This window comes from Nansenia antarctica (genome assembly GCF_963989245.1).
Source record: "Nansenia antarctica genome assembly, chromosome: 6".
Taxonomy (NCBI): Eukaryota; Metazoa; Chordata; class Actinopteri; order Argentiniformes; family Microstomatidae; genus Nansenia; species Nansenia antarctica.
In genome coordinates, this window is record NC_137676.1 from 7,074,351 (window position 1) to 7,088,802 (window position 14,452).

The 14,452-nt window shown below is 39.5% G+C and overlaps 1 protein-coding gene across 1 annotated transcript in view; it reads left to right on the top strand.

The window, feature by feature from the left end:
- Positions 1 to 14,452, top strand: part of LOC308159367 (metabotropic glutamate receptor 4-like) — a gene marked incomplete at its 3' end in the record, with an annotated part of 156,326 nt that overhangs the window by 111,452 nt on the left and 30,422 nt on the right. The window lies entirely within an intron of this gene.

Below are 14,452 nucleotides of genomic sequence, written 5' to 3' on the forward strand. Positions count from 1 at the left end.
TTTTTTTTTTGCTATGGTATTGCAGTACCTGTTATATCCTGAGGACTATTAACATCACCTGTGTAACATGCACTACTCAGAAAACGGCTGTAAGTTGAGTATTTATCGTTGTCAACTGTGGAGCCCCGAGTTAGATCAACATAACATAACAACATGGCATCAATACCCAGTATACATAGCGTTAACAAAACCATGGCAACGGTGGAATACATCACAGTACCTATATGAGGTTGAGTTAAGAGCTGACGGCAAAATAGATACAAGATTCAAGAGCCTTTGAACCAGATGCCTCATCAGAGTCCTTGTCAAAGGTATTTCACGTCTTTTGTTGAGAAACACTGAGGATATGTGCCTCAAGCTGTGAGACTGTCCCAGCACTCTGTCATCCCGCGGAGCAATCTCATCAGAATGTGTAAAGACAGTTAGGCTCAACATCTCAACAAACAGCTAATTTCAACTCTCACGGATCTCTGGTTTGGGTTTTTCAGACGCATGCTTTGCTAAGGGATGTGGTGACATGTTGCCACAGACATACTGTATGTGACAGCAGCTGGTGAAAGCGGTATTTCCAAGTCAACAATCGACCAAATGTTCTGAATTCTATTGTGAAAAATGTAAATACATTTTCAACATTGTTGAAAATCAATGACACACTCGCTAATCAAGCCAAAATATTGCAATGCAATGGATTTGGTGAGTAATCCCCACTACTAATTAGTTAACTATAACACTACTTTAAATTGTTAGCAGGCTCACAAAACAAGCTGTTAAGCCCAATCGAATGTTGTCGTGCGACAATATCGCATCGCAATGCACACGGCGTGCGATGCGATATTGTCGCACGACAACATTCGATTCTCCATTCACACCCACACACTTCGGTGGTGTGAATTGAGAATCGAATGTTGTCGTGCGACAAAATCGCACGCCGTGTGCATTGGCCTTTAGTTGACTAGCGAATGTGTCATTGATTTTCAACAACAGGGAAATTTGTTTAATGTGTCGTGATGTGACAACATAATAGTAGTGCAAAAACAATGGACATACTACTACCGGTTCCAGGCATATCCAATCATTAGTAGCTAACAGTGCACCTCCATAAATATTGGCAAGAGGAATAATTGTGTCCTCTTTGAGCTCTATACGCCAACATTTTGGATTTGAATCAATGAAATACAACAATACTACTATGAGGTTAAAGTAGAGATTATCGGCTTTAATCCAATGGTTTCTTTTTTCAGATTGATTTCACCATTTGGAAATGACAACCCTTTTTATACATAGTGCCCCATTTTCAGGGAAACAGTAGTATTGGAAAATTGGCTTGACAGTTGCTTCTGGTATGTGTGTTCTGTCACATCAATTGTGCCATCATAAAAGAGCTGTTACTGTCTAATATTAGGCTTAGCATTTGCCTTTGTAGTCTGATATTGGTGTCTGTCAACATGAGGACCAAAGAGGTGTCAAGGAACCCATTGTTTTTGGAATCAAGGAACCCATTGTTAGGCATAACACATCTGAGAAAAACATAACAGAAACACAGACAAAAATGAACATTATAAAAAGATAAAATAAAAAGCACTGCGGACCTCAGCAATCACAAACGAGCTGGTAGGCAAAGGCAGACTTCTACAGTGGATGACAGAAGAATGCTCACCATAATTAAACAGGCGTGAACGTGTCAGAGACTACTATCTTCAGAATACACCACCAGCCCAACTACAGTGGCTTCCCTGCTAGGTGCAAACCACTAGTTATCCTCAAAAGGGACGGTCAGGTTTAGATTAGATTAGATTCGACAATGAAATGCAGTGCAAATAGTGATATAAGACATGACATGTCTTATGTCTTATATCAAACATGATATAAAAAAACATGACAATGATAGTGATAGGTACAGTAAGGCATAAAGGTATACAGTTATGAGTTATGTACAGTTACGGTAGCTTATGTACACTATGTAATGTGCAGATGTATAAAAGAGGCTATATCAATGAAGTATGTGCAATGTGCAATATACAGTATGTGCAAAGGTAGCATTGCAAACATTAGTAGTGCAAAGGTTAAAGAGAGACCAGGGACCAGGGACATCACATTGACCAGGGATGCACAACATGTGCAAGGTTACAGTTTGATCAACAACAAAAAGTGCCTACAAAGCATGCTGAGGTCTGGAAAAATGGTCTTGTGGACCAGAGTGATTGCAAATGGAAAGTTTGGAGAAACTTAAGGTATGTATAGCTGCCAGTAGCACTGACTAACTTGTCTTAATTACTTAATTACTTATTACTGCTGATAGCAGCAGCAGAATATAATCTAAAGTGCACAGAAACATATTGTCTGCTCGAGTACAAGCAAATGCCTCCAAATTCATTGGATGGTGCTTCATCATACATTAAGACAGTAAGATTGCACATGCATTTCATTTGCTGTAGGAAGAACTGAAGTCAAAAAGACCTTAAAACAAGCAACGTCTGAAAATGTCAGCAGTCAAGCCTGGCAGGGCATCACCAAAGAATATACCCAGCATCTGGAGAGTCAATGGGTCCCAGACTTCAGGCTTTTATTGCTTGCAAAGGATTGTTGTCCAAATAGTAAACATGAATGCTTTATATGGACACTATATTCTTTTTTCTAATCGTGTTGGAGCCCTTTCTAATAGTTTTGGGGGTATTGGTTAGTAATTCGTTTTTAAATGTTACTTTCTAAACGGTGAAACGAATCTGAAAGAAAAAAACATTGAATTAAAGCTGAACATATCTACTAACCACAATAATTATTTGATTTCAAATCCAAACTGTTGGATTATAGAGCAAAAAATAAATAAAAAGAACGTATTCCAATACTTATGGAGGGAACTGTATACAAAGAAATAATTCCAAGCTAAATCAAAAGGCTTTTAAATGTCCTGCCATTAATGAATCTCTGATCTGTCTTATTTGACTGGGATACCTGTTTGGTCTGTCTTGGAGACAACCTTTTACTTCTCAACCATATTGATGTGATGGAAAAAATGAGTATAAAATAATGGTGTCCTCCATTGTGTTGCTGGCTGGGTTTCTAGGTCATCATCAGCGATCAAAGAGAGTGGGTGAGAAACAGAAACATGGCCAGTCATAATGTTCTGGTTAATAAATACACTGCACTTCTGTTAATGCATGAGGTGAGGAATACAGCTTAACAACAGGGTGTTAGCTCTGAGTTTGATACTTTAATGCACCAAAAGTAATTGAAGCATAAAAAAGCTGTAAATATGATCCTGATATGCACTTAACACTAACTTATCTATGATTATGTCCATTAATGTAGACCCTAACCATGCAATTAGATGTTAATTAGGAAGCCCACAAATTATGCTGTCTGTCGGTGTGTTCGTTTACTGTAAGTGTATTTTCCACAAACCAATGCACCAATGTCAAGATGTCAAGATTGTTTGATATCAACCTTTACTGCTGTAACACCATACTGTATAGTACACAATTATAACACTCCCACACACACCAACACCATGTGAATACCTAATTTTCATCTCTAATAAATGATAGTTAGTTTTAGTATGCTTATTATTATTTTTTAATTGGAGAAAGGAAGAAAACAAATCAAATTCATTTTGTTTCTTTTTGCGCATTCAGCTAAATGTTGAGGGGGCTACAGCGGGAAAATAATGCAAAGATCCAGTTACATTAATCATCCAACGCGTAAGGGATTGCATCGTCTCAGCTCCGAAATGTCAGAGGGGCGCCAGAGAAATTGTAAAAAAGGAAAAAAATACAGCATACATGTTCATGTGTATTTTAGCCAATTATATTTATATCCCATTCTTAATTGGGGTTTTTTCTGAACAACACAAAAAAAAGTGAGATGCTCTCTCAAGTGGCATCCATGTCTTCAAGCAGCATCCAGCCTCCACCTTACGTGTCAAGAGAAGAGATGGAGACTGAGTTATCTCTGTCTGTACCTTTCATCTGTTGTCATGGTGGCAGCCCTTAAGCGGAATTGTTGCTGTCCTTTTTCTTCCACTGAGTGGCCCCAGGGGCATAGTCATTTTGTACAGGAAAGAATTACACCCACTCCACTCAGAACCCCCCCCCCCCCCCCCGCACCCTCCACCCCCTAACCACTATCACTATCACTATCACTATCTTCTCTCTCTCTCTCTCTCTCTCTCTCTCTCTCTCTATATATATATATATATATATATATATATATATATATATATATATATATATATATATATATATATATCTCCCTCTGTGTCTGTCTGTCTCTCTCTCTGTCTCTCTCTCACTACTATCTCTCTCTCTCTCTCACTCTCCCCCTCTCTCTCTCTCTCTCTCTATATATATATCTCTCTTTCTCTTTCTCCCCTCTCTCTCTACCCCCCCCCCCACCCTTTCACCCTCTGTGACATGTGTACCAAACACACCAAATCAATTACTGTGTTTTTGTAAAAACAAGCCCTGTGAAAGATGATTGACTGCTTCTAATAGCTAAGCATGAGTTGAATTAGCATCCTAAATGAGAACTCTCTCTCTGAGCTGAAAACCCTCTGAGGGAGATAGGGAAAGAGGAGTATTCTCATGTGATCTTTGCTGTAGAGATATTCACCAACCAGCTATTGGCAAAACTGCTGAACTGCTATTTAGTATTTTCACTAACGACGCTGGGAATAAAAAGACTAAATTTCATTTAAAAGAAACCACGGGGACGAGGATGGATATCAATTTGTTTGCATTTTGGTTTTGTGAATTATATAATGAAAAATGGAAAAGTGGCATTACTTGGTTCAGACATCATCCATTTACAAATGTTGGCCGTTGCAAAACTAACTGTATTGTGGTCATAATAATGGCTACCATCATAATTGATATCTGAATAACTCCAGCATCTATCAAAACACTCCCTCTCTACTGTACATCAACTCAGTCAAAATGTACTTTTAACTTATATTGTAATTTGGGGTACGAAGCATTTACTACAATGTATGAATGTGTTGATAAACTAGTGCTGTTACCTTGTTCCCTTACGATATCGCCTACCTCCACCTCATCAACCATAGAAAATGTGTCAGCAGCAGGGTGCCTAACATTATGAAAAACGTTGGATTAGAGCAAAATGACATAAGACTGTATCATGGAAAGAAACACCCCGTTCTCAACTTATATGAACACCCTGAAAGGTGTGTTCCCACTCAGTTCTGTGGGGGAACACTTTGACGATGCCATCTTATCTACGAAGTAGAAATTTCCCTTCACTAATGCGAGCGTGCTGTGTGTTATGATACCGTTCTATCGCGCAGCAGCGGAGGAGCCCTTTCAGATGGCACTCTTGCACACGGCCTCTTCTCGCAAGCGGTCTCTGTGGCTCGCATGACTCACAACGATCACAATATACACCTCAGTGCATAATGTTATCGGTTTAAAAATACAACCCAAAAATATGTAGTGCTATCTCCGCAAACCGTTATCAGAAAACTGCAACTTATTGAGGTGTGAGTTACCGAGCTGCTGGCAGTCGCAGCACCTTTTTCTACCTCCTCCATTAAGTTACTAGGAGTACTAGAGTGAGAGGGGCTGAAAGGCCCCAGAGTCCAGATGTATAATTCATAATCCCACCGCTGGTCTCAGTCCAAATGTCACCGTGTGTACCCGTCTGGCCCGGGGCCTAGGTTTACATTGTGGGTGACACCACCCCAACCTGTGGGTCACCGGTGTGGCCCGCTGTGTCCATGGCCAGATGGGGACGAAACCCCAATCAATAGCACAGCAGACAGGTCATAAGCCACATAAGCCCATAAGTACTCTAATTCCTCACATTGATATTGGAGTGAGAGTCAGCCAGAGCAAATGACTGCACCATCTGACTAGGAAAACTAGCCGGACTGCATGGATTCATTGCACGGAGTTATTAAACTAGATTAGAGCGAGAATTGCTCTTTGATCATTAAGCTGATTTGGAGAATCATGGGCAATTACTTGTAAAAGAGTGCCACAGACATAAGAAGGTCAACTTGAGTGTTCTCATGGCGATGTCATTATTAAGAAGTGAACTAGTGGTAAACATTTCAATAAATCACATCACATGTAGCTTTGTGGCTTAACTCTGATAATGACTGGCATCCACTTCTAGGAGCGGATTACCGAGTCAGAACAAAAAGAAAGTATTCAGGTCACGATCCAATAAAATGAGGTTACAAGAAATCCATTGGGGTTCACTGTATCTCCCGCTGCGGACATTTGTTGGAGCGTTTGCATCTTTGAAAAACGATATCCAACATTTGTCAAAGTGAAATGAGATGTACAGATGGAATACAATTTATATAATTACACCCGGCCGGGAAGGTGGTGGAGGTTAAATTGGGAGTATAGGCTCATTGTAATTGCATGGAACGGAGGAGGAATTCTATCCAACATGTGTTTGATAACAGCCTCCACTGCTGAAGGTCTGTCCCATTGCCATTTGAACAGTTCTGTAGGTGGTCATGTGATCTGGGGGGCGGTGGTAGCCTAGAGGCTAGAGAGGCCAACAATCGGAAAGGTCGCTGGTTCGATCCCCGCCTCAGGAGGGAGCTGCATGTGAGCTGGTGACTGGAGGGTTGCTGGCATCATATCTAAGGTGACTGGAGGGTTGCTGGCATCATATCTACCACTACCGTTGTGCCCTTGAGCAAGGCATTTAACCCCTAATTGCTCCAGGGGTGCTGACTATGGCTGACCCTGTGCCTAGTGCAAAAAATAAATGTCATTGTATTCTGTGCAATGACAAAAAAAAGGTTGAATCTAATCTAAGGGTTGAATCTAATCTCCTCAGACCATACACAGTTCATCACACAATCATACGCTTTCCAGTGAAGCTGGAACATGATATAGGCAAGCGTAAACGAATGACCATAGCCAAACCGAAGGAAGACAATTGGCAACAACCATCTCAACTTCAGTGAGCAAATGTAGCATGGCACAAGAGTCCTCTCAGATTCCACATGCATGAACAATACTGAACAATGTTCAATTGTCAACGACAAACCGGATAACCGGATAGCCCTATAAAATGATTCCTATCATTTGTAATGCAAAAATATTGCACATTAACTTCACCGTTTTTTAAGTAATATCAAGTCGATTATCCCCATTTTGAATGTGTTTAGGATCACTCTGCTATCCTATTCCGATTCTTCACTCATTGCATTCCGGTCAGCCTTTGCAGACCCCCTGTCATTTCCATGACGATATTTCTTATTTTTTTTACTTTTTTCTGTAATTAAAATAACAGTTTTCTGGGAACACACAGGGGTATTGGACCTGTTTGTGTTGCTGACGTCAGCCCAAGGTGAGACTGACTGCTCGAGGAGTCAAGCAAACAGGCCTGACTCACTCTGTTTCTCAGCCTGGCGGTGGTCGTGAGTCATCAGGACCAGCGGGGGGGATGGAGGGGGGGGGGGGGATGTGATGCCAGTCCTGCATGGCTGCTTGATTATCCGCGGCTAAGCTCTCACTGTAACCATCCAAGGCCATCTCTCATGATTGAGCAATGTTTGGCAGCATTCTCATTTCTCTCGAGAACCCGGCACACACACTCAGGCTGAACCCTAACCCTAGCCTCCAGAGGAAAAACTACGCGGAAAAACAGCACAGAAAATCTTCCCTTAAAAAGTTACAATCGACGACGTGCAAGCCTTTATGCATTTAGTCAGTATGGAGACAACGAATGAGCTAGCCCACTCCTTCGCGGGTCATTGCTCGATGGATTTTCATAGTTGTGATGGGTTTGTGCAACATGTCACAGATGATGTATTTTCAAGAAATGATGTACTGTGGTCTGTTTTTCTCTGGAGGGAGATGTGGCCAACTCTCCTTCATTAAAATGGAGGAGATGAACACCCTGCTCTACATCAAAGCCATTGCCCAGGTCGCATATACTTGAAGCTAATAGCTGTCAGTGTTGTTTCACTTGCAAAGCTTCTCATCATGCTATTTCACTTCCAGCAAGGTTGTATTGTTTGATGCCTTGCTACGGCAAGGTGAATAGGACAAACTCGACTTAGGGTGAAAAAGGTTTCGACTGTGCTAAAGTAAAGCGCAACTTTTCTAGCTTCAGAACTGTATTTGTGAACATAGTAGAGTAGAGTGTCAGCCAAATGCAGAGCTGACCTCATCCACACAACCATCTTGGTTTGTCTCTCATTATCTAGTCTGAGGTCAGTGACTTTTTCCGTTGAATAATGTAACGAGAAGGAGAGATGGGGTTTCGGACACGTCATTGCATGTCACATGTTTACACAATTGTAGAATTAAAACAACAACATGGATGAATTTTTCCGGTTGAGACAAGGTTAAACTCACCCTCTTGCTGACAAACATTTAGATCCACATCACTAGGCAACGCCATTAAGCTATCGCCCATGGAGGGGACACATCAATGGTCTTCTGCCTGGATTCAGCACTCATCAAAGTCAGTCGACAGTCTAATTATAATTGTGTAGTTGTGTTTTGAAGCTTAACGTAGAGCTAAATCCGGCCACAACACAATGGACCCTGCCAAACGGCACAGTCTTTGAAATGGCCTTTGATGTCCAATTAGTCCAGTGAGTTTTAAAAGCCTCACTAAAGTGACTCCTCAGCCCAATGTTTTGTCCTAAAACTCCCAAGACTTCCTAAACAGCTAACAGGATAAGTTACTGTCAAAGTCCAAAACAGAATGGATCCCTCTGGTCAATGATGACCTCAAATGCTCTTTGGAACACATAGGAAGGGAATCCAATAACGTAGTACAAAAGATTACATGTCGTGCACCCTAGCGAACTAAAGCTATCTGTTTACTGCCCATGTAATACACACAGTAGGGTCCTCATTGGAGAAGTCAGTACAACGCAAACTTCCATTGCCAGATACTACATACATATACATTTACATTTTGGGCATTTAGCAGACGCCTTTATCCAAAGCGACTTACAACAAATACAAATTTGACTAAGTATGTGAATCATCTATCCACCAGCAGGACATATAGCAGGACATACCATGGACATACCATGCTAATTTGAGTTTTGGGGAAATTATTTTGGTAGCCACACCATATCATATATATATATATATATATATATATATATATATATATATATATATATATATATATATATATATATAGTGACTACTAATGATAATCATAGTGTGTATTAAGCGTTAGTGACCACCCCAGTGACCGAATGTGTTGTTAATTATTTTAATGACACACACAGAAGAAATTACAATAGTGTTTACTGTAATCAAAGATGATAGGACCTTTAGCTCTTATAACAGAGCTCCTGAGATGATTATGAAACATTAAAACATTAAATATTAGGGATAATATGCTTAATTTTCATGCAATCTGCAAATGGTCAATGTCCTGTATATTGTATGCAGCCTTTCCAAACGTATGTGATATTCACCAGCTTTAATAACAACAACAACAACAACAATAATAATAATAATAATAATAATAGTAATAATAATAAAAATAAAAAAAATACCTACAATTTGACAGCGCTTTTCTAAACACTAATGTTCTACATAACAAGAGAGAGTCATCAGCATAAGTACAATTCCAAACAGCAAGAAAGCAGCATTGAAATAACGCAGCATATATCATCGAGAATCCAATTATATTTCAAACAATAGACAACATTACACAATCATGCTTCAACATGTAGATACTAACAACAATCGAATGAAGGTTAACGAAGAACATGAGACTTGGCGTCTTCTGAGTCATCCTCAGAAGCTCGCCTTGAAGATGTCCCTGGATCAAAGATGAATAGATGGAAACGAACGTTTTTTTTTTCATCTTCATCTGCAACCTTGGCTGTGCACAGCAAAGCTATCCAGTCTGCCAGGCTGCACGTCGAACACACTATCCACTCACTGCTTTTCCCTTTTTCTCCCTTTATCATCCAATAAACGTCAGCCCCTAGTGTGGGGGAAAGCAGCAGATTGTCCAAACCTGTAACAGCCTGCTCGACCACTCCAGCACATGCTGCAGTGCCAGTTGTTTTTGACGATATTCGTTTGCAATGCATTCCAGAGAATATCAAAGGTTTATCGATCGCAGACTGAGGAAGCGTTTAGTCGTGCAAAATTGTGATTTGATTGATTCAAGAAAATGTTCACTGAAGAAGAACCTTCATGAACCGGAAAGTCAAAGTCGAAGAACCTTGTGATTATTTATGATTATAGATGTTGATATACTTCTAGAATACTTCATTACAGTGTGAATTGTATACTACTTACTCATAGTTTATGAATGCGTATTCTTGTAAGCTATAAAGTAGGAGGGAAGAATAAACAGCTGTGTCATATGTGGCATCGATAGTAGAGGATGTTATGTTTTCTAGCAGCCTTACTCTATGAGCAGCTGATTCCTATTCAGTAATCAGTGCATTCCCATCCTGGCCCAATGCCGTGGCTACTGTAGCTCTTTAACTGTCTCTTACCCTCTTACTGTGTGTGTGTGTGTGTGTGTGTGTGTGTGTGTGTGTGTGTGTGTGTGTGTGTGTGTGTGTGTGTGTGTGTGTCTGTGTGCGTGTGTGTGTGTGTGTGTGTGTGCGCGTGTGTGTGTGTGTGTGTGTGTGTGTGTGTGTGCGCATGTGTGTGTTAAAATGCTTCTCCTTACATGAACAAACAGTGACAGACTGGAGATAACAGCAGTGAGACAAAAAGCATGTGTTAACATTAAGTGCCTCCGTTTAGAAATGGCCCCATACACCTTTTAAAAGGCTCGCAGAAAACTGAGCAACTTTATCAATCGCCACTTTATCAATTTACTTCATCATGCTTTTTAAAATCGTATCTAATAAATCCAGTGTTGTTTACGTTTGGAGCGCCAGCGCATTAGGCACCGAGAGCCAAAGTGAGAATGAGAGGAAACTTGGCTTGTGCAATTGATCCAAATGTTGTGCAAATGTGTGTGAGTGTGTGTGTGTGTGTGTGTGTGTGTGTGTGTGTGTGTGTGTGTGTGTCTGTCTGTGTGTGTGTGTGTGTGTGTGTGTGTGTGTGTGTGTGTGTGTGTGTGTGTGTGTGTGTGTGTGTGTGTGAGAGAGGTCCAGGGGGAAGCAGGCTCAGTGTGAAAGCGGGCAGGGACACTGTCCCCTAGATGGCACTGCCTGTTTGTTTCTATCACACCTGTCACTACAGGACAGTGGCGTTCTTACTCAACGCAGCGCTAGACTAATGTGTGACAGGCTTCCATTCATCATGGAGCAGCGTTCCTGGCTACCACAGAGGCCACTTTTTGAAGGCATAATATTACAGCACCAGGGTGATTATACTGTAGTGAGAATTATACATAATTATAATATGATACGATGTATAGATATGATAGACATGATAGATATGATAGACATGATATGATAGATATGATATGACCACTTTTTTTTTTTAATGCCGGTCGAGAGAGGACGCTGGCGTTACTTGTTCGCCGCTTCTCCGCCCGAAATCTAGGTGTAATTGCAGTATACAAAGAGTAGATTGTCCTACAACGACACTTAGATTTAGATTTAGTAATCAAAAAAAGAATTAGACCCCTATACTTTCTTTTTTTTTGTTATGTTACTACTCGATCTTTTCAGTTTGTAAAACATCTTTGAGTGTCTAGAAAAACGCTATATAAGTCTAATGTATTATTATTATTATTAGTAGTAGTAGTAGTAGTAGTAGTAGTAGTAGTAGTAGTAGTAGTAGTAGTAGTAGTAGTAGTAATAGTAATAGTAGTAGTAGTAGTAGTAGTAGTAGTAGTAGTAGTAGTAGTAGTAGTAGTAGTAGTAGTAGTAGTAGTAGTAGTAGTAGTAGTAGTAGTAGTAGTAGTAGTAGTAGTAGTAGTAGTAGTAGTAGTAGTAGTAGTAGTAGTAGTAGTAGTAGTAGTAGTAGTAGTAGTAGTAGTAGTAGTAGTAGTAGTAGTAGTAGTAGTAGTAGTAGTAGTAGTAGTAGTAGTAGTAGTAGTAGTAGTAGTAGTAGTAGTACTGTCGCTGTGTTACTGGCTAGGGTTTTTTAACAACAGAACAATAAACCATTGCATTTATTTTTGTGTTTTCTCAAACTCTAGTTTGGAAAATATATCTTCCATTTCCAGCTTCATCTCAAGCAAGACTAGAAGAGCTTGCATGAGAAAATATACGTATATACTTGTTTATTTTATTTAGTCTACCTTTAGTGTTGAATTCAACCGAATCAAGTGTTCAGCATCAAGCAAAAGTGTTTGAACTGCCTTTCAGTTGATCCTGTTGATTTTACTTCAATACGGTCTTGAGAAATTGTCAGTCAGGATAATAGCGTCATCACAGTGTCACGTATAACCCAGATGTTACTTCCCAAGTTACTTTCCACTTAGCTTTTCCAAGTGTTCTCATACTCACCTATTGATTTCATAGAGTAACGTTACAAAATCTAATAATCTTCTCCTCAACTATTATAAAAAGGTATGTTGTGGTCATATGACTCAAGTCATTGCATCCTCAGGGAATGATGTTGGCCATTTTAAACTGCACAGCTTCACCCATACAGCCTGTATTTTTGTAGGGATGCCTCAATACTGGATCCCAAATAAGCCTTTTCATTTTGAGAAATGTTAACAGATTGAAGTACCAGAGGTGGATCCTGTGTAGTCTTGTTTGGGTGTAACTGTGATTGCCTCACCATTGTAGACACCATGTTCTTTTGAACCTTTTAGCAATAAGTAACGAAATGGAAAAACAATCTCTGCTCATTCCGGGGGTCTGTAGCGAACACGGTATTAGAGATGACTTTATCAACCTGAAGTAAAGAAGGGAGACATGTCTGTTTTACTAAGGCGAAGGTTCCCCACCAACAACATAGAGAAAAACAACAAAAGTATATACTATAGACCAACATACAATAGAGACAGAACCCTATGTTCTAATTTGTTCTAGAATCACATTGTTACTGTGCTGTCATATAGTTACGTAATTCTGTCAAGGACTTTAATGTATGTGTAAAATCAATTATGGTAGAAGACCCTATTTTATGATAAACAACTTATATATATATATATATATATATATATATATACATATATATATATGTATATATACATATATATATATATATATATATACAATGTATATAATGTATACATATATATATATGTATATATATATATATATATGTATACATATATAATGTATACATATATATATGTATATATGATGTATATATATATAATATATATATATATACATATATATATATATATATATATATATATACAAAAATATACACAACTCTACAACTTTTATTTTTTACTTTGCCTTGCTCAAAACAACTTTGAACTTTTTGACATTTTGGCTTTGGCACTTTTGAGTGCTATGTCGATAATTGATTTTACTTTAAGTTTGCTGTTTTAGTTAACCAAAATAACCTTGGTGCCCCAATAGCTAATGCAATACAGCAGGTAGCAAAAGCATCCATAATTCAGAGAGTGAAGCGATTTTAATCTGTGTACCCTTCTCATCAGACCCCTCTCAATTTGATAGACAAGTCATAATGTGTTTAGAATAACAACTAATGTAGACCAGTGAGGGCCAATTCCCTACCTGGACTGATTAAGTTTCTTTCCTCACTTGAGCAGTGATCCGAGATTCAAGCATAGCCCAGTCTCCCACTGTCACTCTCTCCATGCAGACTATCTGACAGGGTAGCAACTAATTGAAGGACCATGGTGTTAATTGAAACTGTGCTTGGTGATTAAGACATTTTTAAAGCATGAGAAAAACTCTGCCTATGATTAATATACACCTGTCATAACTTATTACATTAATACTGGAGAATGATTATGCCTGTCTTGGTTTGTCTCCGAGGCCTTCTCGACTACTCGTTCACACTCTCTGGCCTTGATTAAGGGAGCTGCGCTCTGCTGCGGCTGTGTCGCTACGACGATCAGATAAACAACACACTCCTCTATACTTTCTTATCCGATTCATCGGATAAGATAAAAACATTTTCTCCAAAAATAAAGATGAGGGTTAGACATAGACGTTTAGTCTCAAAGGAACTATGGTTTAAGTTAAGCACACATCATGGTCACATTACATGCCTTGACACTTTTATCCAAAGCAACTCACATTGCAGCAAGTGCGTACATTTTTCAGTATCTATGGTCCCAGCGGGAGTCGAACCGACAACATAAGTGTTGTTAGTGTGCTATGCTCTACTAACGGAGCCATAGAGGATGGCCAGTGTGGTACTACAGTATAAGCAGCATACGGGACAAAGCCCAACAGTTGAGATAAGCCAGAGTTGTTGGATGCAGTGACAAAGCTTGAGCTCTTATCCAGCCACATATTCCCCCAAATGAGCCTTGTTGAAAGCCTCTAAGGAGCTCTCCTCTCCACTCATTGAACCACTATAGGAAAGGAAATAATAAAAGCCTCGTTTTTATTTCCATTTCCAATTGCATTAATATA